Source organism: Phyllobates terribilis, unplaced genomic scaffold (assembly GCF_046119375.1).
Source record: "Phyllobates terribilis strain yellow unplaced genomic scaffold, ASM4611937v1 Scaffold_4__5_contigs__length_816908805, whole genome shotgun sequence".
In the NCBI taxonomy this organism is placed as follows: Eukaryota; Metazoa; Chordata; class Amphibia; order Anura; family Dendrobatidae; genus Phyllobates; species Phyllobates terribilis.
Genome location: NW_027362764.1, coordinates 13,107,628 through 13,134,294, shown reverse-complemented (window position 1 = coordinate 13,134,294; position 26,667 = coordinate 13,107,628).

Genomic DNA, 26,667 nt, shown 5'->3' with positions numbered 1-26,667 from the left:
GTTTTTGCAGCAGCTCTTTCAGTTTGATCTATGTAATAACTGTTGGACACAGTAATGTTTCTGCCTTGAAATGAGGTTTATTGTACTAACAGAAAATGTGCAATCTGCATTCAAACAAAATGTGACAGGTGCATAAGTATGGGCACCTCACCAGAAAAGTGACATTAATATTTAGTAGATCCTCCTTTTGCCTCTAGTCGCTTCCTGTAGCTTTTAATGAGTTCCTGGATCCTGGATGAAGGTATTTTTGACCATTCCTCTTTACAAAACAATTCCAGTTCCTGTAAGTTTGATGGTCGCCGAGCATGGACAGCCCTCTTCACATGATCCCACAGATGTTCAATGATCTTCAGGTCTGGGGACTGGGATGGCCATTCCAGAACATTGTAATTGTTCCTCTGCATGAATGCCTGAGTAGATTTGGAGCGGTGTTTTGGATCATTGTCTTGCTGAAAGATCCATCCCCTGCGTAACTTCAACTTTGTCACTGATTCTAGAACACTATTGTCAAGAATCTGCTGATACTGAGTGGAATCCATGCGTCCCTCAACTTTAACAAGATTCCCGGTGCCGGCATTGGCCACACAGCCCCAAAGCATGATGGAACCTCCACCAAATTTTACTGTGGGTAGCAAGTGTTTTTCTTGGAATGCTGTGTTTTTTTGCCGCCATGCATAACGCCTTGTTGTATGACCAAACAACTCAATCTTGGTTTCATCAGTCCACAGGACCTTCTTCCAAAAAGAAATTGGCTTCTCCAAATGTGCTTTTGCATACCTCAGCCGACTCTGTTTGTGGCGTGCTTGCAGAAACAGCTTCTTTCGCATCACTCTCCCATACAGCTTCTCTTTGTGCAAAGTGCGTTGTATAGTTGACCAATGCACAGTGACACCATCTGCAGCAAGTTGATGCTGCAGCTCTCTGGAGGTGGTCTGAGGATTGTCCTTGACTGATCTCACCATTCTTCTTCTCTGCCTTTCTGATGTTTTTCTTGGCCTGCCACTTCTGGCCTTAACAAGAACTGTCCCTGTGTTCTTCCATTTCCTTACTATGTTCCTCACAGTGGAAACTGACAGGTTAAATCTCTGAGACAGCTTTTTGTATCCTTCCCCTGAACAACTATGTTGAATAATCTTTGTTTTCAGATCATTTGACAGTTGTTTTGAGGAGCCCATGATGCCACTCTTCAGAGGAGATTCAAACAGGAGAACAACTTGCAAGTGGCCACTTTAAGTAGCTTTTCTCATGATTGCATACACCTGGCTATGAAGTTCAAAGCTCAATGAGGTTACAAAACGAAAAAAAGTGCTTTAGTAAGTCAGTAAAAAGTAGGTAGGAGTATTTAAAACAAGAAAATGATAAGGGTGCCCATACTTATGCACCTGTCAAATTTTGTTTGAATGCAGATTGCACATTTTCTGTTAGTACAATAAACCTCATTTCAAGGCAGAAACATTACTGTGTCCAACAGTTATTACATATATCAAACTGAAAGAGCTGCTGCAAAAACACCAATTTTTATAAAACATTAAGCTTAAGATTAATAGGGGTGCACAAACTTTTTCATATAACTGTATACAGGAGGAGTGGTACTGTGCAGTGTATATATATACAGGAGGAGTGGTACAGTGCAGTGTATATATACAGGAGGAGTGGTACTGTGCAGTGTATATATACAGGACAGGAGGAGTGGTACTGTGCAGTGTATATATACAGGACAGGAGGAGTGGTACTGTGCAGTGTATATATATACAGGAGGAGTGGTACAGTGCAGTGTATATATACAGGACAGGAGGAGTGGTACTGTGCAGTGTATATATACAGGACAGGAGGAGTGGTACTCTGCAGTGTATATATACAGGACAGGAGACATGGTACTGTGCAGTGTATATATACAGGAGGAGTGGTACTGTGCAGTGTATATATACAGGAGGAGTGGTACTGTGCAGTGTATATATACAGGACAGGAGGAGTGGTACTGTGCAGTGTATATATACAGGAGGAGTGGTACTGTGCAGTGTATATATACAGGACAGGAGACATGGTACTGTGCAGTGTATATATACAGGAGGAGTGGTACTGTGCAGTGTATATATACAGCACAGGAGGAGTGGTACTGTGCAGTGTATATATACAGGAGGAGTGGTACTGTGCAGTGTATATATACAGGAGGAGTGGTACTGTACAGTGTATATATACAGGACAGGAGGAGTGGTACTGTGCAGTGTATATATACAGGACAGGAGACATGGTACTGTGCAGTGTATATATACAGGAGGAGTGGTACTGTGCAGTGTATATATACAGGACAGGAGGAGTGGTACTGTGCAGTGTATATATACAGGAGGAGTGGTACTGTGCAGTGTATATATACAGGAGGAGTGGTACTGTGCAGTGTATATATACAGGACAGGAGACATGGTACTGTGCAGTGTATATATACAGGACAGGAGGAGTGGTACTGTGCAGTGTATATATACAGGACAGGAGGAGTGGTACTGTGCAATGTATATATACAGGACAGGAGGAGTGGTACTGTACAGTGTATATATACAGGAGGAGTGGTACTGTGCAGTGTATATATACAGGACAGGAGGAGTGGTACTGTGCAGTGTATATATACAGGACAGGAGACATGGTACTGTGCAGTGTATATATACAGGAGGAGTGGTACTGTGCAGTGTATATATACAGGACAGGAGGAGTGGTACTGTGCAGTGTATATATACAGGACAGGAGACATGGTACTGTGCAGTGTATATATACAGGAGGAGTGGTACTGTGCAGTGTATATATACAGGAGGAGTGGTACTGTGCAGTGTATATATACAGGACAGGAGGAGTGGTACTGTGCAGTGTATATATACAGGAGGAGTGGTACTGTGCAGTGTATATATACAGGACAGGAGACATGGTACTGTGCAGTGTATATATACAGGAGGAGTGGTACTGTGCAGTGTATATATACAGCACAGGAGGAGTGGTACTGTGCAGTGTATATATACAGGAGGAGTGGTACTGTGCAGTGTATATATACAGGAGGAGTGGTACTGTACAGTGTATATATACAGGACAGGAGGAGTGGTACTGTGCAGTGTATATATACAGGACAGGAGACATGGTACTGTGCAGTGTATATATACAGGAGGAGTGGTACTGTGCAGTGTATATATACAGCACAGGAGGAGTGGTACTGTGCAGTGTATATATACAGGAGGAGTGGTACTGTGCAGTGTATATATACAGGAGGAGTGGTACTGTACAGTGTATATATACAGGACAGGAGGAGTGGTACTGTGCAGTGTATATATACAGGACAGGAGGAGTGGTACTGTGCAGTGTATATATACAGGAGGAGTGGTACTGTGCAGTGTATATATACAGGAGGAGTGGTACTGTGCAGTGTATATATACAGGACAGGAGACATGGTACTGTGCAGTGTATATATACAGGACAGGAGGAGTGGTACTGTGCAGTGTATATATACAGGACAGGAGGAGTGGTACTGTGCAATGTATATATACAGGACAGGAGGAGTGGTACTGTACAGTGTATATATACAGGAGGAGTGGTACTGTGCAGTGTATATATACAGGACAGGAGGAGTGGTACTGTGCAGTGTATATATACAGGACAGGAGACATGGTACTGTGCAGTGTATATACACAGAACAGGAGGAGTGGTGCTGAGAGTAGCACCTGCCTCCTGAGCCCAAGCACTTCCAGGAGGAGGGTTGTCGTCTGCCTCTCTTCTCCCCAGGGAGAGGCAGGCTTACTGGGAGGCCGGCATGGCTTCCCAGCCTCCTATCCCCCGGTCTATGCCGGCGGGGGAGAAGGAGCCTCAACAACCGGCCCAGGAGGGAGTGAGGAGATCGGGAAGGGTGAGGAAGAATACATCCACCTGCTCCAACCCCGAGACTGTTCACCGCCAGCCCAGAGAGGGAGACCGGGGCACCCCAGGCCCCAGGAACAAGAGCCCAGCAAGATCCTGGGGGGAGATGAGCTCCAGCGAGTCCACAAGTTCCTTCTCCTCCCGAGTGGTCGCCACGTTGCGAGAGTACGAGGACGCCGGCAAAGCACTAACCCAGCTGAAAGAGGAGCTGAGGGAGGCCCGGGTCCTGAACACCCGGGCGTCCAACAAGGAGAGACCCGCGACCTCCCAGAGGGTTAAAGCCCTCAGAGACGAGGTGGTCAGGTTAGTGCTCCTCCGGGAGGGGATTGAGAAAAGCGCAGGTCCCTTCCTGGAGAGGTTTAAGAACCAGCGGCGGTTCTCAGAAATGAAGGGGTTAAACACCTCAGGAGAACCGCCAGCCGGCGTCCTTAGTGAAGAGGAGGAGGAGGATGAAGAGGTGACTGGAGTCTCAGTTGCTGGAGCCAGTGAGGGGCAGAGCCGGAGCTCAAGTGGTCTCCCTGCAGGGCAGAGGACTCCCACAGCAGAGGCTGGAGTGTCGGGGGAGGAGGAGGAAGGGGGACTGCTGAGGGAGATCCGACTGCTGGAGTCTCCAGTGGACCTGACGCGGTTTTCCTTCGGTGAGGACAAACCAGTGGAGGAGACAGGGAAGAGGAAGAAGAAGAAGACCGGAGGAGCTGCACAGGAGGTGGTGAGTTATAAGTATGTACCAATGTCTGATGTTGCACCTGCCACCTTCTGTTTAAACCCCACCAAACCTAAAGGCACGGGCTCTGCAGTGGGCTCGAGGCAGAGGCAAGGTGGGGAGAGGAGGCGGACGTCCGGCGATGCTGCCATCTGTGCGGGGAACAGTGCAGGGGGCGAGGCTGTGGAGGTACTCACAGCGCCGGACATAGGGAGTTCTGTGGAGTTTCCCACCCTGCCCTCTGCGGCTAAGCCTGTTATCACCGGGGCTGGGGGGGCAGGGAAGGATGTGAAAAACACATCAGCAAAGAACACTGGGCACACTGCTGCGACAGGGGGGCAGTGTGCCCCAGCGCCCAAAAAGGACACTAAGACCCCAAAGTCTGTGGGTGCAGGGCGGGCAGAGGTGCCGAGAAAACAGTCTGGCCAGAACAAGGACCAAAATGCTGCAGTAGGGGGGCGGGGCGCTCCAGCAGACGACCTGCAGAAAGCCAGCAGCAACCAAAGGGAAACGGGTGTGGTGCTGCAGGGAAAGGAGTCTCTGGAAGTGCTCCCCTCCCCCGGCCCAGCAGGTGTGAGTGCAGAGACACCAGACACAAGGGAGGAAGGAATGGAGGTGACTGTGGAAGGTGCAGAGAACAGCAGAGGTAATGGGGTGACAAGTAAAGGGAATGGAAATAGTGGTGTAGTGAATGATGGGAGTAATGGTGGAGCAGATGGTGAGAGTAATGGTGGAGCAGATGATGAGAGTAGTAGGAATGGTGGAATTAGTGGTACAGTGAATGATGATGCAGCAAATGGTGGGGGTAGTGGTGCAGTGAATGATGATGTAGCAAATGGTGGGGGTAGTGGTGGAATGAATGCTGGGAGTTGTGGGAATGGTGGGAGTTGTGGTGTAGCAAATGTTGGGGGTAGTGGTGTAATGAATGGTGGGAGTAATGGTCCTGCGAATGGTGTGAGTAGTAGTGGAGTGAACGATGGGAGTAATGGTCCTGCGAATGGTGTGAATAGTACTGGAGTGAATGGTGGGAGCAGCACTGGTGTTGGTGGGGGGGAAAGTAGGCGCTGGTCCCGCTGCCCCCCCAGCATTGGCGGGGGCTTCAGCCCAAAGCTATTCAGGAGCTGTCAGTGCTGGGGGTAGTAGTGCGCCCTCGTCTGGTGGCCCTGGGGATGGTGACTTGCAACAGCAGCTCCTGGACGCCCTGAGGAGAGGGGAGAGCTCCATCAGTGTAGAGGGGAGGGAGGTTGATCTGTCTTTCTGGATAGAGAGACATGGTCTTTCAGCCTTCCGAGATAGAGGGGCAGAGACTGTCTGGTCTCTGCCGACAACGGGGCAGAGGAGTAACCGTAGGAATGTGGTCCGTCTCCAGTGGGTAAGCAAGGATGCCTGTCCTGATAGGTCGAAGGTGGTTGAGCTCCTGCTGGGGATGGGCTTTGCGGCATATGACATCTTTGCCTTGATCCATCCCTATGGGACCTCCTACTTCGATGTCAGCTTCGTGAGACCGGAGGGCCTTGAGCTTTTCTGGTCTCGCCATGAGCTGGCTCGGAGTCGCCCCGAATGGCATGGTCTCTTTCCCCTGGCAATAACTCGCCAAGATTCAGTCAGGAAAGTGACCGTTCTGACTAGTAACGAGTCGCTTTCCTGTATGGACATTACCACCTGGGTGAGTAGATACGGAGAGGTCACCAATATTCCCGAAAAGAATCTGGATGACCATGGTATCTGGTCAGGGGCCTGGACCTTCATGGTGAGATTGAAGGTTTCGGGAAACACTGTTACCCATATCCCCTCCTCAACCTTTTTGGGGACGGATAGGATCTTGATTTTCTACCGGGGGCAGCCTAAGGTCTGTCACAGGTGCGGTAGCCCCACACACTTCAGTGCGCCGTGTACCACCCAGAAATGCGCACTGTGTGGGGACCTCGGTCATCTTGCTGCTGCCTGTCGCAGGATTAGGTGTAACTTGTGTGGTGACCTCGGTCACCCGTTCAGTCGCTGTCCGCGTTCCTTCGCCAATGCGGTCCTGAAAGCGGCGAGTGTGGGACAGGCGCAAGCCGGGACTAATCTTGCCGGTGAAGGGACCAGTAGGGGCGGGGGAGGCAGGGATCCGGTGAGGAGCAAGCTGCCGCCATCCACCATCAGGCGGCAGGAGAAGCGCCGTGGGGACAGGGGGCAGGGAGTAATGTCCCTAAACTCTGACCCAGGTACTTCACTTGCAGCTGAGGATCCTAAAGACAGTGAATTGAGCGAGGAAGTCAAGAGACTTGAAAGGGAAGAGCGAGAGGACGCCACGTCTTCCCAGGAACCCTCTTCTGGTGACAGTCTAGATGAGGGAGAGGGGGAGTGGTCAGAGAAAAAGAAAAAGGGTAACAGGAAAACGGCCAGAGGTAGGAGGGGGACCAGGTCTCGAGCTGCCTCTTTGGAGTGCGACCCCTCTGACTCTCTGGCCATGATCCAAGCGCCATTGGAGGGTTCAGCCGCCCCCCCTCTGGTGGATCTCTCCAACCGGTTCGGGGCTCTCCAGGACCTCCTTCTGGAGGGGGGAAGTGGGGACCCGGGGCCGGAGGTTGCGGACAAGGTGGTTGGGGCTCAGGAGATGGCTGGGTCTTCCTCTCGGGGGGCAAATACAAAGCCCTCTGGGGGGATGACTAACCCAGGACCACCAGACGAGGGCAAGAATCTATGTAAGGAGAGAATGGATGAATCTGTTTGTCTTAAGCGCACTAAAAACCCGTCATTATCAGAGGAAGAGGTTGGGACTGTCAGTGGTGGGAAGAAAAAGGCTATCTAATTCAATCAATCATGATGGCGGCACCCACCCCGTTGACGCTGGCAACTATTAATGTTTGCAGCATAAAGTCAGATGCGGCAAGGTACACGGCCTTTCATTTTCTCGGCCAACTTGACGCCGACATTTTGTTTTTGCAGGAGACCAGGTTGACCGATATATCAACCTTGCATAAAGCAAGGCGGGAGTGGAGGCATGGGCCCTCCTACTGGTCTCTTGCGGCCGAGCCGTATAGCGGGGTGGCGGTCCTTTTTAAGACCGCAGCGGTTGAATGCAGACGAGTGATCGAATTAGAAATGGGGAGATGCTTGATCCTAGATGTCTCCATGGGGGGACAAGAGCTTCGGCTCATTAACATCTATGGTTCCCAGTCCAAGTGGGACCGCAAATGTCTCTTCCTGAAGATCAAACCTTTTTTATTTTCGAGTCGGCAGGTGGTCTTCAGAGGGGATTTCAACAATGTCACGAGATCCTGTGATAGAGGAGGTTCCGGAGACCGGCTGGCTTATGACTGCGTCGCGTTAAACAGGATAGTGAGTGAGGCTCGCCTGGTGGATGTCCACATCCGGCACAACCCGGGCGACACGGGATTCACCTTTTTTAGAGGTAGTCAGTGCAGGTCTAGGCTAGACAGGTTTTATTTGAAGGAGGAGGCCGTCTCTTCGCCGTTGTCGGTTGTGGAGGTGGAGTTCTCCGATCACTGTTTGATTATGTTTTCTCTCAACGTTACAGAGACTCCTCGGATGGGAAGAGGCTATTGGAAGCTGAATTCATCACTCCTTGAGGAAGAAGCTGTAAGACGGTCTTTTGAGGAATTCTTTCAGAGCCAGGTACCATTGCTGGGCCTAAGTAACACTAAGTCGGAGTGGTGGGAGATGTTCAAACATCGGGTGGCGAGATTCTTCCGGCAGCTCTCGAACCTCAGAAGCCTGAACAGGGATCGCCTGTATCAGAGCCTGAGGAGGAAACTCGAGCATCTTGTCTCGACTGGAGGTAGCCGCGAGGAGATCTCCAGAGTGAAGTCCTTGCTGAAGAGGTGTCAGTACGATAGGCACGCATCTTTGGTTTTCGAGAGGGACTACGGGAAGTACTGCTCGCCCGACCCTTACAGAAACTGTAAGATGTCAGTGAATAGTAAGATAGTGACGGGGCTGGTGGACAGTACGGGGTCCCTGAGAAGGTCCAGATCAGGGATCTTGGAGGTTGTCAGTTCCTACTACTCGCACCTCTTGGGAAGGAGGGAGCTTGATCGTGACGGGATGTCGGCTTTCCTGGCTGAATCTGTTCCTGAGCCAGGGGCTGACCTCTCGCTGGGCGATTTGGCAGAAGCGATCAAAGAAGAGGAAGTGAGACTGGCGATCGATGGGCTTAGGCCCAAAAAGTCGCCAGGTCCGGATGGCTTAACATCCGAGTTCTTTAGGACCTTTAGGGACTCTTTGGTCCCCCTCTTGACTCAGGTGTTTAACGAGTGTCTCTCCTCGGGCACTCTGCCGAGATCATTAAGGAGGTCAGCTTTGATCATTTTGTCAAAGGGTAAGGATCCGTCACGCATTGAGAACTGGCGTCCCATAGCACTTCTCAATGTGGACAGGAAGATTTTGGCTAAGATACTTTTCAACAGGCTGGTGAAGTTTGCACCCCGGCTCCTTTCGGAGGTTCAGCACTGTTGCGTTCCTGGCCGTAGCACTTTTAGTGCTGTTCTAGGTGTCCGAGAGGCCGTGGAGCAAGGCAGGGCGGGCCTCTGGAAGGGGTTCTTGCTGACCCTGGATCAGGCAAAAGCCTTTGATCGGGTTAACCACGAGTACCTCTGGTCCACTCTTTTGAGGTATGGTCTGCCTGGAGGGTTTGTGGACTGGCTTAAGACCTTGTATGCAGGGGCTGAGACTTTCCCTCTGGTGAATGGGTGGATTGGACGACCTTTTGGGGTAGGATCCGGTGTCCGTCAGGGCTGTCCTCTTAGCCCTTTGCTTTACGCGTTTGCGATCGATCCCTTCCTCAGAAGGATCGATTGTAGACCGTTGGCGGGGGTGCGGATGGGCGGGGCGGCGCCGGAGACTATCCTGAGGGTGGTGGCCTACGCGGACGATGTCACCGTCTTTGTTTCTTCGCAAGAGGAGGCAGCAGCGGTGATGTCAGAAGTGGAGCGCTACTCGGAGGCATCCGGGTCCAAGGTCAGCCAGGATAAGTGTGAGAGTCTCTGGCTGGGAGGCGGAGATCCCGGGTTTGATCTTCCGGACACCCTCCCCGAACCCCAAGAACATGCCAAAGTCCTGGGCATCGAATTCGGCCAGGGTGATTACCCCACGAAAAACTGGGAAGGCAGAATCAAAGGTGTCGCCCAAAGAGTGGACCAATGGAGGGGTTGGTCTTTGACCCTGAGGGAAAGGGTTGGCCTGTGCAAAGCTTTCCTGCTCCCCTTGCTAATCTACCTGGGCAGCGTCTGTGTCTTGCCAGAGCCTCTCTGGACACGGGTCTACAGTCTGTTCTTCCAGATGTTATGGGGGAACAGACTGAACCTAGTCAAGCGGGAGGTCACTTACCGCACGAGGAGACTAGGGGGTTTGAATATGGTGAACCCCGTGGTGTTCCTAGTGAACACTTTCTTGAAGGTGAACGTGGCAAACCTCTGGAAAGAGAGGGCTCCTCCGTGGGTATTCTCCTGCAAGGGATGGTTTCAGCCTTTCTTCCAGGAATGGGAGACAGGGGGAAGATTGAAGGATCTTCGCACACCACACGGGCATCTCCCGGCTTATGTTACCCCGGTTCTGAAAATGATCCGCCGGTGGGGTCTGGGAATGTGGGAGGTGAGGTCCCTCCCGAGGAAACTCCTCGATATGAGGGTCTTGCTTTCTCATTTTCAGAGTCCATTGGCCCTCAAAGACTGCCCAAGTCGGGATCTGGAGGTTGGGTTGAGTTTGTTAAATTCTACCAGGATCCCCGAGAAGTACTGGGACTTGACTTGGCGCTGCTTCCATGGTAAGCTGTATGTGAGGGACAATTTGAAGTACAGGAGCTCCGAGGACAGGAATTGCCCCCGTGAGGCTTGTGCTAACGTGCTGGAAAGCATGGAGCACTTCCTGCTTCATTGTCCCTTTAATACAGAGGTGTACAACAGGGTGGGGGCTTCCATTGGTTGGCCGCGGCTGGCTACTCTGTCCTACGCCGGGTGGGCCTATGGAGCGTTCGGAGACCTTGGGAGAAGGGACCGAGACACTTTATTCATAGTCAGCGCAGTGGTGAGGTATTTCACGTGGAACGCACGAGTTTTAGTCTCGACGCAGAGTAAAATCCTCCATGTAGATGAAGTCTGTAGGAACATCCTAGGTGACCTGGTGAAGGTACGTTCTCTGGAGTATGAAAGACTGGGTGCCCGGAGGGCGGCCCGTCTCTGGAGGGGCTTTTCCTTCAGGGTGCCTTAGTCCGGTAGTACTCCTATATCCTGGTGGTGGGCCGATGTCTTTTCACCCTAGATTTTTGTTTTGTATTTCTGTCTCCTGAATAGAAGGTTTGCCGGCATCGAACTTGAGCCTTGGATGGTGAGTGTGTAGGTTGTGTTCTGTATATATTGTATATAATGTATAATAGGGGGTTTTAGTTAGGTTGGGTGGGGGATTTGGGGGAGTTCTTCATCGGCGGTGATAAGAGGACTGATCTGGCCTGGTCCAGGCCCCGCCTGGGGAAAAACTTTGGGGCCTGATCCTAGCTCGGAGTAATCCTGAACTTTGTGGCCAGAGCTGGATCAGGGGTGGCGGGATAGTTAGTGTAGGTCTGTGTTTTATGTTTATATATTAAAAATTACAAAAAAAATATAAAATATAAAAAAAAAAAAAAAAAATTGTTCATGTCACTATTGTGTATATTGTTATTTTTGTTTTTCTGTGGTGTGAATGAGGTGCGGTAAGGGGGTGACTAAGGTCCGGCAGTGGGACCAGTAGGTTAGTGTTAGTTCCCGGTTGTATATACGTTATATTAGGTTTAGTGTTTTATTGTATATAATCTTGTATATAGGACGGTGTTTTATGTGTATATAGGACGGTGTGAGTGTTGTGTGGGATTGTATATAGTAGGATGAATGAAGCTGGGCCGGGGGTCTTATAGGTTTTATAATAGTTATTTCCTGTATATATATATATATTCCTGCGGTGATTTATTTTGTTTCTATTTTCTGTGATTTGTCGTCTTGTTTTGTTCTTATGTTCGGTGTCCTGTAATGTATTATTGTTCTGTCATGTACTGTATATATACAGGAGGAGTGGTACTGTGCAGGGTATATATACAGGACAGGAGGAGTGGTACTGTGCAGTGTATATATACAGGACAGGAGGAGTGGTACCGTGCAGTGTATATATACAGGACAGGAGGAGTGGTACTGTGCAGTGTATATATACAGAACAGGAAGAGTGGTACTGTGCAGTGTATATATACAGGAGGAGTGGTACTGTGCAGTGTATATATACAGGACAGGAGGAGTGGTACTGTGCAGTGTATATATACAGGACAGGAGGAGTGGTACTGTGCAGTGTATATATACAGGACAGGAGGAGTGGTACCGTGCAGTGTATATATACAGGACAGGAGGAGTGGTACCGTGCAGTGTATATATACAGGACAGGAGGAGTGGTACTGTGCAGTGTATATATACAGGAGGAGTGGTACTGTGCAGTGTATATATACAGGAGGAGTGGTACTGTGCAGTGTATATATACAGGACAGGAGGAGTGGTACCGTGCAGTGTATATATACAGGACAGGAGGAGTGGTACTGTGCAGTGTATATATACAGGAGAAGTGGTACTGTGCAGTGTATATATACAGAACAGGAGGAGTGGTACTGTGCAGTGTATATATACAGGAGAAGTGGTACTGTGCAGCGTATATATACAGAACAGGAAGAGTGGTACTGTGCAGTGTATATATACAGGAGGAGTGGTACTGTGCAGTGTATATATACAGGAGGAGTGATACTGTGCAGTGTATATATACAGGACAGGAGGAGTGGTACTGTGCAGTGTATATATACAGGACAGGAGGAGTGGTACTGTGCAGTGTATATACAGGACAGGAGGAGTGGTACTGTGCAGTGTATATATACAGGACAGGAGGAGTAGTACTGTGCAGTGTATATATACAGGAGAAGTGGTACTGTGCAGTGTATATATACAGAACAGGAGGAGTGGTACTGTGCAGTGTATATATACAGGACAGGAGGAGTGGTACCGTGCAGTGTATATACAGGACAGGAGGAGTGGTACTGTGCAGTGTATATATACAGGACAGGAGGAGTGGTACTGTGCAGTGTATATATACAGGAGGAGTGGTACTGTGCAGTGTATATATACAGGACAGGAGGAGTGGTACCGTGCAGTGTATATATACAGGACAGGAGGAGTGGTACTGTGCAGTGTATATATACAGGACAGGAGGAGTGGTACTGTGCAGTGTATATATACAGGACAGGAGGAGTGGTACTGTACAGTGTATATATACAGGAGGAGTGGTACTGTGCAGTGTATATATACAGGACAGGAGGAGTGGTACTGTGCAGTGTATATATACAGGACAGGAGGAGTGGTACCGTGCAGTGTATATACAGGACAGGAGGAGTGGTACTGTGCAGTGTATATATACAGGACAGGAGGAGTGATACTGTGCAGTGTATATATACAGGACAGGAGGAGTGGTACTGTGCAGTGTATATATACAGGACAGGAGGAGTGGTACTCTGCAGTGTATATATTTTGGAAAGAAGAATGGGTACTGTGCAGTGTATATATACAGGACAGGAGGAGTGGTACTGTGCAGTGTATATATACAGGACAGGAGGAGTGGTACTCTGCAGTGTATATATTTTGGAAAGAAGAATGGGTACTGTGCAGTGTATATATACAGGAGGAGTGGTACTGTGCAGTGTATATATACAGGACAGGAGGAGTGGTACTGTGCAGTGTATATATACAGGACAGGAGGAGTGGTACTGTGCAGTGTATATATACAGGACAGGAGGAGTGGTACTGTGCAGTGTATATATACAGGACAGGAGGAGTGGTACTGTGCAGTGTATATATACAGGACAGGAGGAGTGGTACTGTGCAGTGTATATATACAGGACAGGAGGAGTGGTACTGTGCAGTGTATATATACAGGACAGGAGGAGTGGTACTCTGCAGTGTATATATACAGGACAGGAGGAGTGGTACTGTGCAGGGTATATATACAGAACAGACCAAAAGTTTGGACACACCTTCTCATGTAAAGATTTTTCTGTCTTTTCATCACTATGAAAATTGTCCATTCACACTGAAGGCATCAAAACTATGAATTACCACATGTGGAATTATATACTTAACAAAAAAGTGTGAAACAACTGAAAATATGTCTTATATTCTAGGGTCTTCACAGTAGCCACCTTTTGCTTTGATGACTGCTTTGCACACTCTTGGCATTCTCTTGATGAGCACATCATTGGTCGGTGATCACACAGGAGCTGCAGCGTCTCTGGACTTGTCTCCATCGAGCACATCGGGACATCAATGGTCAGTGATTACACAGGAGCTGCAGCGTCTCCGGACTTGTCTCCATCGAGCACATCAGGGACGTCATTGGTCGGTGATCACACAGGAGCTGCAGCGTCTCTGGACTTGTCTCCATCGAGCACATCGGGACATCAATGGTCAGTGATTACACAGGAGCTGCAGCGTCTCCGGACTTGTCTACATTGAGCACATCGGGACATCATTGGTCAGTGATTACACAGGAGCTGCAGCGTCTCCGGACTTGTCTACATTGAGCACATCGGGACATCATTGGTCAGTGATTACACAGGAGCTGCAGCGTCTCCGGACTTGTCTCCATCGAGCACATCAGGGACGTCACTGGTCAGTGATCACACAGGAGCTGCAGCGTCTCCGGACTTGTCTACATTGATCACATCGGGGCGTCATTGGTCGGTGATCACACAGGAGCTGCAGCGTCTCCGGACTTGTCTCCATCGAGCACATCGGGATGTCATTGGTCGGTGATCACACAGGAGCTGCAGCGTCTCCAGACTTGTCTACATTGAGCACATCGGGGCGTCATTGGTCGGTGATCACACAGGAGCTGCAGCGTCTCCGGACTTGTCTACATTGAGCACATCGGGGCGTCATTGGTCGGTGATCACACAGGAGCTGCAGCGTCTCCGGACTTGTCTCCATCGAGCACATCGGGACGTCATTGGTCGGTGATCACACAGGAGCTGCAGCGTCTCCGGACTTGTCTACATCGAGCACATCGGGGCGTCATTGGTCGGTGATTACTCAGGAGCTGCAGCGTCTCTGGACTTGTCTCCATCGAGCACATCGGGGCGTCATTGGTCGGTGATCACACAGGAGCTGCAGCGTCTCCGGACTTGTCTCCATCGAGCACATCGGGGCGTCATTGGTCGGTGATCACACAGGAGCTGCAGCGTCTCCGGACTTGTCTCCATCGAGCACATCGGGGCGTCATTGGTCGGTGATTACACAGGTGCTGCCGACAGCGGATCCTGATGATTTCTTCACTTTTCCTTCTTGGCGTTGTTGTCCTTTCAATGTTGAAGAGACTATGTGTAATAGATCTACGCAAGCAAAAGTCCATGTAATGGGTTTTCTTTTTCTTACTGGAATATGCACATTGTAGATTCAGACTGGAGGCGGCAAAATCATGAAGGAAACAAGGAGGTAGAAAAGGAGTGCGCCATAAAGCAGCACATATGTTACCCCTCCGATGCCTGATGTGCCCCCGTATTCTGATGGCGGCTTTATACCACTGGGCTTCAGCTTCATCAGGTCATCACCTGGAAAGGCTCAGTGATCAGGTCATCACCTGGAAAGGCTCAGTGATCAGGTCATCACCTGGAATGGCTCAGTGATCAGGTCATCACCTGGAATGGCTCAGTGATCAGGTCATCACCTGGAATGGCTCAGTGATCAGGTCATCACCTGGAATGGCTCAGTGATCAGGTCATCACCTGGAAAGGCTCAGTGATCAGGTCATCACCTGGAAAGGCTCAGTGATCAGGTCATCACCTGGAAAGGCTCAGTGATCAGGTCATCACCTGGAAAGGCTCAGTGATCAGGTCATCACCTGGAATGGCTCTGTGATCAGGTCATCACCTGGAATGGCTCAGTGATCAGGTCATCACCTGGAATGGCTCAGTGATCAGGTCATCACCTGGAAAGGCTCAGTGATCAGGTCATCACCTGGAAAGGCTCAGTGATCAGGTCATCACCTGGAATGGCTCAGTGATCAGGTCATCACCTGGAATGGCTCAGTGATCAGGTAGCCTCATCGGTAGCTCATTTGTGGTATCACTGGCCCTAAGGCCTCATTCAGACGCCGCTGTTCACAAGTCCGATGTTTACCGGCATCACGGATGTACAGTAACAATACAAGTCTATGAGTCAATGAAAATCACTGTCAGCACACGGATGGCATCAATGTACAGTTAGTGCGCTGTCCGTGTGCCGTCCGTGCGCCGTCCGTGCGCCGTCTGTGTGCCGTCCGTGAGCCGTCCATCACTAACATTACAATGTACAGGAGAAGCTTTATCATTTATTTATCCAGACATGAAAATCACTGATGAAACTAATGGTAAAAGCCGACCACAAACTGATGACAATCAGAAAGTTATTTTTTTGTGTCAGTCCAGGAAATTGCTAGAACCTTGAAGGTTTCCTCAAGTAGAATCAGGAAAATCATCAATCAGTAGGGTGAAACTGGCTAACAGGAGGATTGCCCCAGGAAAGAACCAAAAGAATGACCTCTGCTGCAGAGGATAAGTTCATCAGAGTTACCAGCCTCAGAAACTGCAAACTGACAGCACCTCAGATAACGGCTCAAAGATGCCCGGACATAAAGATAGCAGATACATCTCAACATGGGATGTCCAGAGAAGACTGCAAGGAGTGGCCTTTATGGTGGAATTGCTGCAAAGGGGCTTCTACTGATGACTCAAGTCAAAGTTAGAGATGCACAGGGTAAATTGCGCAGGCGTGGGATCCGGCCGGGAACTGCACATCTCAGGGCCCTGTGACATACAGGGGAGGGAGGCAGGGGAATAGGTGGGGACTTCGTGGCGTCCCCTGGACACGAAGCTTGCCAAAACTAATTTAATAAAAAGCTATTACAAAGCAAGCAGACCTCTACTATGGCCATACTGGGAAGTATAGAGTCACAATTCTATCTCCTGGATGCCCATAGTAGAGGTCCTATAACTCCTGGGGGCAGGGGGGGGGGGGGGTAGATTCCCTTTTAGGCTATGTGCACACGATGCAGAAATGAAGCAGAAAATTTCTGCAGCATTTCTGCATCTCCCTGGCAGAAAAAAACGCATGCAGATTGTACAGTACATGCAGATTGTACAGTACATGCAGATTGTACAGTACATGCAGATTGTACAGTACATGCAGATTGTACAGTACATGCAGATTGACAAGTGCTTTCAAAGTGATTTTAGCATCACCTGGAAAGTGCTTGACAACTTGCTCACACGATATAAACCCATGCAGCCGGCAGATATAATGTGACCGTAAAAGAATGGTAAAAAAGAAAAGAATAAACCTATACTTACCTTCCTGGCTGCCAGCTGATCGCGGGACACTGCACTGAAAGACCTGCCGTCACTATTCTGCTGTTACATCATGTCTTATCCTCCAGTCACCTCCAGAGCTGCAGTCACTATTCTGCTGTTACATCGTGTCTTATCCTCCAGTCACCTGCAGAGCTGCAGTCACTATTCTGCTGTTACTTCATGTCTTATCCTCCAGTCACCTCCAGAGCTGCAGTCACTATTCTGCTGTTACATCGTGTCTTATCCTCTAGTCACCTCCAGAGCTGCAGTCACTATTCTGCTGTTACATCGTGTCTTATCCTCCAGTCACCTGCAGAGCTGCAGTCACTATTCTGCTGTTACATCGTGTCTTATCCTCCAGTCACCTGCAGAGCTGCAGTCACTATTCTGCTGTTACATCATGTCTTATCCTCCAGTCACCTCCAGAGCTGCAGTCACTATTCTGCTGTTACATCATGTCTTATCCTCCAGTCACCTACAGAGCTGCAGTCACTATTCTGCTGTTACATCATGTCTTATCCTCCAGTCACCTCCAGAGCTGCCGTCACTATTCTGCTGTTACATCATGTCTTATCCTCCAGTCACCTCCAGAGCTGCACTCACTATTCTTCTGTTACATCATGTCTTATCCTCCAGTCACCTGCAGAGTTGCCGTCACTATTCTGCTGTTACATCATGTCTTATCCTCCAGTCACCTCCAGAGCTGCCGTCACTATTCTGCTGTTACATCATGTCTTATCCTCCAGTCACCTCCAGAGCTGCCGTCACTATTCTGCTGTTACATCATGTCTTATCCTCCAGTCACCTCCAGAGCTGCCGTCACTATTCTGCTGTTACATCATGTCTTATCCTCCAGTCACCTCCAGAGCTGCAGTCACTATTCTGCTGTTACATCATGTCTTATCCTCCAGTCACCTCCAGAGCTGCCGTCACTATTCTGCTGTTACATCATGTCTTATCCTCCAGTCACCTCCAGAGCTGCAGTCACTATTTTGCTGTTACATCGTGTCTTATCCTCCAGTCACATCCAGAGCTGCAGTCACTATTCTGCTGTTACATCATGTCTTATCCTCCAGTCACATCCAGAGCTGCAGTCACTATTCTGCTGTTACATCATGTCTTATTCTCCAGTCACCTGCAGAGCTGCAGTCACTATTCTGCTGTTACATTGTGTCTTATCCTCCAGTCACATCCAGAGCTGCAGTCACTATTCTGCTGTTACATCGTGTCTTATCCTCCAGTCACCCCCAGAGCTGCACCCACTATTCTGTTGTTACATCATGTCTTATCCTCCAGTCACCTCCAGAGCTGCAGTCACTATTCTGCTGTTACATCATGTCTTATCCTCCAGTCACCTCCAGAGCTACAGTCACTTTTCTGCTGTTACATCGTGTTTCATCCTCCAGTCACCTCCAGAGCTGCAGTCACTATTCTGCTGTTACATCCTGTCTTATCCTCCAGTCACCTCCAGAGCTGCAGTCACTATTTTGCTGTTACATTGAGTCTTATTCTCCAGTCACCTGCAGAGCTGCAGTCACTATTCTGCTGTTACATCGTGTCTTATCCTCCAGTCACCTCCAGAGCTGCAGTCACTATTCTTCTGTTACATTGAGTCTTATCCTCCAGTCACCTCCAGAGCTGCAGTCACTATTCTGCTGTTACATCGTCTTATCCTCCAGTCACCTCCAGAGCTGCAGTCTCTATTCTGCTGTTACATCGTGTCTTATCCTCCAGTTACCTCCAGAGCTGCTGTCACTATTCTGCGTTTACATCATGTCTTATCGTCCAGTCCCCTCTAGAGCTGCAGTCACTATTCTGCTGTTGCATTAGGTCTTATCATCCAGTCACCTCTAGAGCTGCAGTCACTAGTCTGCTATTACATCATGTCTTATCCTCCAGTCACCTCCAGAGCTGCAGTCACTATTCTGCTGTTACATCATGTCTTATCCTCCAGAGCTGCAGTCACTATTCTGCTGTTACATCATGTCTCATCCTCCAGTAACCTCCAGAGCTGCAGTCACTATTCTGCTGTTACATCGTGTCTTATCCTCCAGTCACCTCCAGAGCTGCACTCACTATTCTGCTGTTGCATTAGGTCTTATCATCCAGTCACCTCTAGAGCTGCAGTCACTATTCTGCTGTTACATCATGTCTTATCATCCAGTCACCTCTAGAGCTGCAGTCACTATTCTGCTATTACATCATGTCTTATCCTCCAGTCACCTCTAGAGCTGCAGCCACTAGTCTGCAGGCACATCGTGTCTTATCATCCAGTCACCTCTAGAGCTGCAGTCACTATTCTGCTGTTACATCGTGTCTCATCATCAAGTCACCTCCAGAGCTGCAGTCACTATTCTGCTGTTACATCTTGTCTTATCCTCCAGTCACCTCCAGAGCTGCAGTCACATCGCGTCTCATCCTCCTGCATCTATGATCATATTAGTGATGGCTGAACTCCGCAGACCCTGCACCGCTCAGGTTATTCGGTTGTGCTTGAGTGTTGTTGGTGAAACAGTTTTTGAGTGTCTCCGCCTGGCAGCGGCCGACAGGAAGATCCCTCCCGGCTGCGTTATTACCCGGAGCAAGGTCACCATTGTTCCCCTGACAGTGGGATGGACTTGTCTATAAGTATCAGCTGCCGGTCTTTCATGTACCCAGCACGTGTCATAGGATGGGTCGGAGGGGTCTCCACGGTGTGACATGTTAGTGTGTTATGTAACTATGGTACAAGTTTATATCTTCAGCATTCTGTGAAAAGAGACAGATAAAAAATAAAAACCTCCGCACCGGCTGCTTCTCATCCCAAGGGTGGGGAATATGTCAAAACACAGAGGGAAGAGAAAGATATGACCCGTATAATAAATAGACCAGGAGCAATAAAAATCCCTATTATAGACTGGCCATGGGGGTAAATGAGACCCAATATAATGGACTGGCCATGGGGGTAAATGAGACCCATTATAATGGACTGGCCATGGGGGTAAATGAGTCCCATTATAATGGACTGGCCATGGGGGTAAATGAGACCCAATATAATGGACTGGCCATGGGGGTAAATGAGACCCATTATAATGGACTGGCCATGGGGGTAAATGAGACCCATTATAATGGACTGGCCATGGGGGTAAATGAGACCCATTATAATGGACTGGCCATGGGGGTAAATGAGACCCATTATAATGGACTGGCCATGGGGGTAAATGAGACCCAATATAATGGACTGGCCATGGGGGTAAATGAGACCCAATATAATGGACTGACCATGGGGGTAAATGAGACCCATTATAATGGACTGGCCATGGGGGTAAATGAGACCCATTATAATGGACTGGCCATGGGGGTAAATGAGACCCAATATAATGGACTGGCCATGGGGGTAAATGAGACCCAATGTAATGGACTGGCCATGGGGGTAAATGAGACCCATTATAATGGACTGGCCATGGGGGTAAATGAGACCCATTATAATGGACTGGCCATTGGGGTAAATGAGATCCATTATAATGGACTGGCCATGGGGGTAAATGAGACCCATTATAATGGACTGGCCATGGGGGTAAATGAGACCCAATATAATGGACTGGCCATGGGGGTAAATGAGACCCATTATAATGGACTGGCCATGGGGGTAGATGAGACCCAATATAATGGACTGGCCATGGGGGTAAATGAGACCCAATATAATGGACTGGCCATGGGGGTAAATGAGACCCAATATAATGGACTGGACATGGGGGTAAATGAGACCTAATATAATGGACTGGCCATGGGGGTAAATGAGACCCAATATAATGGACTGGCCATGGGGGTAAATGAGACCCATTATAATGGACTGGCCATGGGGGTAAATGAGACCCATTATAATGGACTGGCCATGGGGGTAAATGAGACCCATTATAATGGACTGGCCATGGGGGTAAATGAGACCCAATATAATAGACTGGCCATGGGGGTAAATGAGACCCATTATAATGGACTGGCCATGGGGGTAAATGAGACCCAATATAATGGACTGGCCATGGGGGTAAATGAGACCCAATATAATGGACTGGCCATGGGGGTAAATGAGACCCAATATAATGGACTGGCCATGGGGGTAAATGAGACCCATTATAATGGACTGGCCATGGGGGTAAATGAGACCCATTATAATGGACTGGCCATGGGGGTAAATGAGACCCAATATAATGGACTGGCCATGGGGTAAATGAGACCCAATATAATGGACTGGCCATGGGGGTAAATGAGACCCATTATAATGGACTGGCCATGGGGGTAAATGAGACCCATTATAATGGACTGGCCATGGGGGTAAATGAGATCCATTATAATGGACTGGCCATGGGGGTAAATGAGACCCATTATAATGGACTGGCCATGGGGGTAAATGAGACCCAATATAATGGACTGGCCATGGGGGTAAATGAGACCCAATATAATGGACTGGCCATGGGGGTAAATGAGACCCATTATAATGGACTGGCCATGGGGGTAGATGAGACCCAATATAATGGACTGGCCATGGGGGTAAATGAGACCCAATATAATGGACTGGCCATGGGGGTAAATGAGACCCAATATAATGGACTGGACATGGGGGTAAATGAGACCCAATATAATGGACTGGACATGGGGGTAAATGAGACCCAATATAATGGACTGGCCATGGGTGTAAATGAGACCCAATATAATGGACTCACCATGGTGAAACTGAGGAGGAATTACACCCTAACTAGTGAATTGGGGAGGGAGAGGTAGACAGATATGACCTCATGCAGTGGACTGGCCGATGATGAGCAGATACCATCATGGGGACAGTCACAGGCAGCGGGAACACAGGAGCGAAGCGCCCGGATACCTAATAGTGGGGACTGAGCAGATATCATGATGAGGGACAGCTACGATACAGGAGCACAGCCCCCTAAATACTTACTAGAGGGGGCCGAGCAGATTCCCACAGCACCCCGCCTCCCGCAGATGATTGTATTGGTGACCATTTAGGTGTGTCGGTGCACGAATAGGGTTCCACTCCACATATAATATGTAAATATAAATCCGGCACTCCAAATCTGATGTACCGTGCGTGGTGTATATTTTATTAGTACAGGTTCATCCACTGTATAAACTCTAATGACGTTTCGGCCAGTTATATGGCCTTCATCAGAACGGGAGAACCGTCCTCTGTAAGCCTAGACCGGTGCTAAGGATCGGCACTGCCGTGCTAGTGGTATGGCGTTCTAGGCTTACTTACTCTCCGGTTCTGATGAAGGCCATATAACTGGCCGAAACGTTAATATTGTTTATACAGTGGATGAACCTGTACTAATAAAATATACACCACGCACGGTACATCAAATTTGTATTGGCGACGAGTCCTGGAGTCACAATCAGTCCTGATTCATTACCATGAGGCCACGCCCACTCAGTAAGCTCCTCCCCCATGGTCGATTCCACAGGGGAGCGGCTCGGTGGACGGCTCTGAGGCTCTGCGTCATCTGAAATCTTGTTTCTTTGGATAATTCTACTTATCCTTAAAAGGGAAAATCCCAGAAAGAGCAGAAAGTCCTGTCCCCGAGCTGCTCGACGCCTCACAGGTGCAGCGCAGCAATGGCGCCATGCCGCCGGCCCACCGCAGACGTCAACCTCCAGCTCCGCGGCACCACTGTCCTCTGCGCTCCAGCATCTCTGCTTGCTCTCCGTGAATAGAAACCTTCTCGTTTATTATCCGGCCCTAATACTTCTCTCAGATGAGGGTTTGTTACGTTTTTTTGTGCACGGTGTGAATACTACCCAAGACTAAGATGAGACCAACACTAGTATGACCGCAGCAGTCGCGGCTGTACATGGTGGACGTGACCTTCTCCGTGTGGCGTCAGCATGGCGGCCGGAGCTGCCCACGGTTACTGCACTGGTCTGTAATAGGCTGCGGACCCTCAGATCTGATCAACCTGCAGTCTGCATGGAAATCATTCATGGGCCCAGCACCTGGGCCACAGACGGACCCCAAAACCCACGGCCAGCCCCCTCCAACACGGCAAGCCAGGACTGGAAGGACGCTGGCTGTATGGCACAATGTGTAAGGAGAAGCGGGGGCTGTTAATAGAAACAGATTGTAAGGAAAGGATTTTACAGATGTGGATTGTATGAAGGCTGATTGTATAGATGCAGATTGTACAGATGTGGATTGTATGAAGGCTGATTGTATAGATGGGGATTGTACAGATGTGGATTGTATGAAGGCTGATTGTACAGATGTGGATTGTATGAAGGCTGATTGTATAGATGCAGATTGTACAGATGTGGATTGTATGAAGGCTGATTGTATAGATGGGGATTGTACAGATGTGGATTGTATGAAGGCTGATTGTACAGATGTGGATTGTATGAAGGCTGATTGTATAGATGCAGATTGTACAGATGTGGATTGTATGAAGGCTGATTGTACAGATGTGGATTGTATGAAGGCTGATTGTACAGATGTGGATTGTATGAAGGCTGATTGTACAGATGTGGATTGTATGAAGGCTGATTGTATAGATGCAGATTGTACAGATGTGGATTGTATGAAGGCTGATTGTACAGATGTGGATTGTATGAAGGCTGATTGTACAGATGTGGATTGTATGAAGGCTGATTGTATAGATGCGGATTGTACAGATGTGGATTGTATGAAGGCTGATTGTATAGATGGGGATTGTACAGATGTGGATTGTATGAAGGCTGATTGTACAGATGTGGATTGTATGAAGGCTGATTGTACAGATGTGGATTGTATGAAGGCTGATTGTATAGATGCGGATTGTACAGATGTGGATTGTATGAAGGCTGATTGTACAGATGTGGTTTGTATGAAGGCTGATTGTATAGATGCAGATTGTACAGATGAGGATTGTATAAAGGCTGATTGTATAGATGCGGATTGTACAGATGTGGATTGTATAAAGGCTGATTGTACAGATGTGGATTGTATGAAGGCTGATTGTACAGATGTGGATTGTATGAAGGCTGATTGTATAGATGGGGATTGTACAGATGAGGATTGTATGAAGGCTGATTGTACAGATGTGGATTGTATGAAGGCTGATTGTACAGATGTGGATTGTATGAAGGCTGATTGTATAGATGCGGATTGTACAGATGTGGATTGTATGAAGGCTGATTGTACAGATGTGGATTGTATGAAGGCTGATTGTATAGATGCAGATTGTACAGATGAGGATTGTATAAAGGCTGATTGTATAGATGCGGATTGTACAGATGTGGATTGTATAAAGGCTGATTGTACAGATGTGGATTGTATGAAGGCTGATTGTACAGATGTGGATTGTATGAAGGCTGATTGTATAGATGGGGATTGTACAGATGAGGATTGTATAAAGGCTGATTGTATAGATGCGGATTGTACAGATGTGGATTGTATAAAGGCTGATTGTACAGATGTGGATTGTATGAAGGCTGATTGTATAGATGGGGATTGTACAGATGTGGATTGTATAAAGGCTGATTGTACAGATGTGGATTGTATGAAGGCTGATTGTACAGATGTGGATTGTATGAAGGCTGATTGTACAGATGTGTATTGTATGAAGGCTGATTGTATAGATGCAGATTGTACAGATGAGGATTGTATAAAGGCTGATTGTATAGATGCGGATTGTACAGATGTGGATTGTATGAAGGCTGATTGTACAGATGTGGATTGTATGAAGGCTGATTGTATAGATGCAGATTGTACAGATGAGGATTGTATAAAGGCTGATTGTATAGATGCGGATTGTACAGATGTGGATTGTATAAAGGCTGATTGTACAGATGTGGTTTGTATGAAGGCTGATTGTATAGATGCGGATTGTACAGATGTGGATTGTATGAAGGCTGATTGTACAGATGTGGATTGTATGAAGGCTGATTGTATAGATGCAGATTGTACAGATGAGGATTGTATAAAGGCTGATTGTATAGATGCGGATTGTACAGATGTGGATTGTATGAAGGCTGATTGTACAGATGTGGATTGTATGAAGGCTGATTGTATAGATGCAGATTGTACAGATGAGGATTGTATAAAGGCTGATTGTATAGATGCGGATTGTACAGATGTGGATTGTATAAAGGCTGATTGTACAGATGTGGTTTGTATGAAGGCTGATTGTATAGATGCAGATTGTACAGATGAGGATTGTATAAAGGCTGATTGTATAGATGCGGATTGTACAGATGTGGATTGTATAAAGGCTGATTGTACAGATGTGGTTTGTATGAAGGCTGATTGTATAGATGCAGATTGTACAGATATTAATTTATTCTGCAATCACACTCTACAATACACAGCTTATGAAGGATCGGGCGATGACAATATAATGACAATTCATCCACACACTAAACAATTCTATAATGGCACAACGCCCCCCGCTGGCCCCTGGCGGTACATTAGTCGGACCCCTTTACGTGATGGCGGTATTACCTACTCAGAAGTCGTCCTCCATGGCTCCGGAGCCGGCTGCTCCTCACAATGTCTTCAGGAGTTTCCTCTGGACGCCCCTCGCAGGGTGAGGGACCGGGAAATCTGAGTCACGGCTGCGGCCCCCTCCCCCGCCGCTGAATCACAGCTTTATACCAAAATCGCCTTCTTCAAAGGGAGAATCTGGAGAGGAGACGTCTCATTATCCTCTCCAGAAAACCGCAGCAATAAGTAAGCAGAGGTAGAATTACTGCGGGGGGCGAAACCCCCGGACAGAAGACCCCAGACTCCCCAAACTCGTGGCCCCCAGGGACGGACCAAGAATCGGCACCGGATCGTCAATCCGTCAGCCGCCGGCCCCGATCCAGCACCCGCGGACCCTTTACGCCACTTTATCCATTGACGCCTTTGTACCAAATTCTTCAAACTACCAGGAGCGGCTCGTGATTCAGCGCGAGGTCTCATCTCTAATGGCGGTCTGTCCTCGTGTCGTATAATGCTGCAAAAACCGCACCAACGCTTTCTGGCAAACAAAACCCCCCCAAGGAGGAGAGGAGGACGATTGTGACAGATCTTGTGACTGTGAAAAGTTGTAATTGATAAATCAGCCGAAAACCTCCAGAAACCCCGAACCCGACCCCCAGGGAGAGGAAAAAAGAGAGTGAAAAAGACCAAAAGAGAGGAAGAATAAAGAGCAAAGGAAAAAAGAGAGAAAATCAGCAGCAACAGGAATCATCAGACCCTCTGCATCATGTCAGGAAACAATCACCAACATCCGAAAGCTGAAAACGCATCGGAAACTACTGGATAAGTCTACACCAAAGATAGTAACAATAAAGTGTGCCGAAATACACCGTCATACAAGAGAAACACTGCGGGAAACGAACGGGAACGGCTCAGGAGACTCAGGGACCAAACTAAGGACAGCACAGAAAAGTACTTACATTCCTGTACATAGGAGCAGTATTATAGTAGATATATTCCTGTACATAGGAGCAGTATTATAGTAGTTATATTCTTGTACATAGAGGGCAGTATTATAGTAGTTATATCCTTGCACATAGGAGCAGTATTATAGTAGTTATATTCTTGTACATAGGGGCAGTATTATAGTAGTTATATTCTTGTACATAGGAGCAGTATTATAGCAGTTATATTCTTGTACATAGGGGCAGTATTATAGTAGTTATATTCTTGTACATAGGAGCAGTATTATAGTAGTTATATACTTG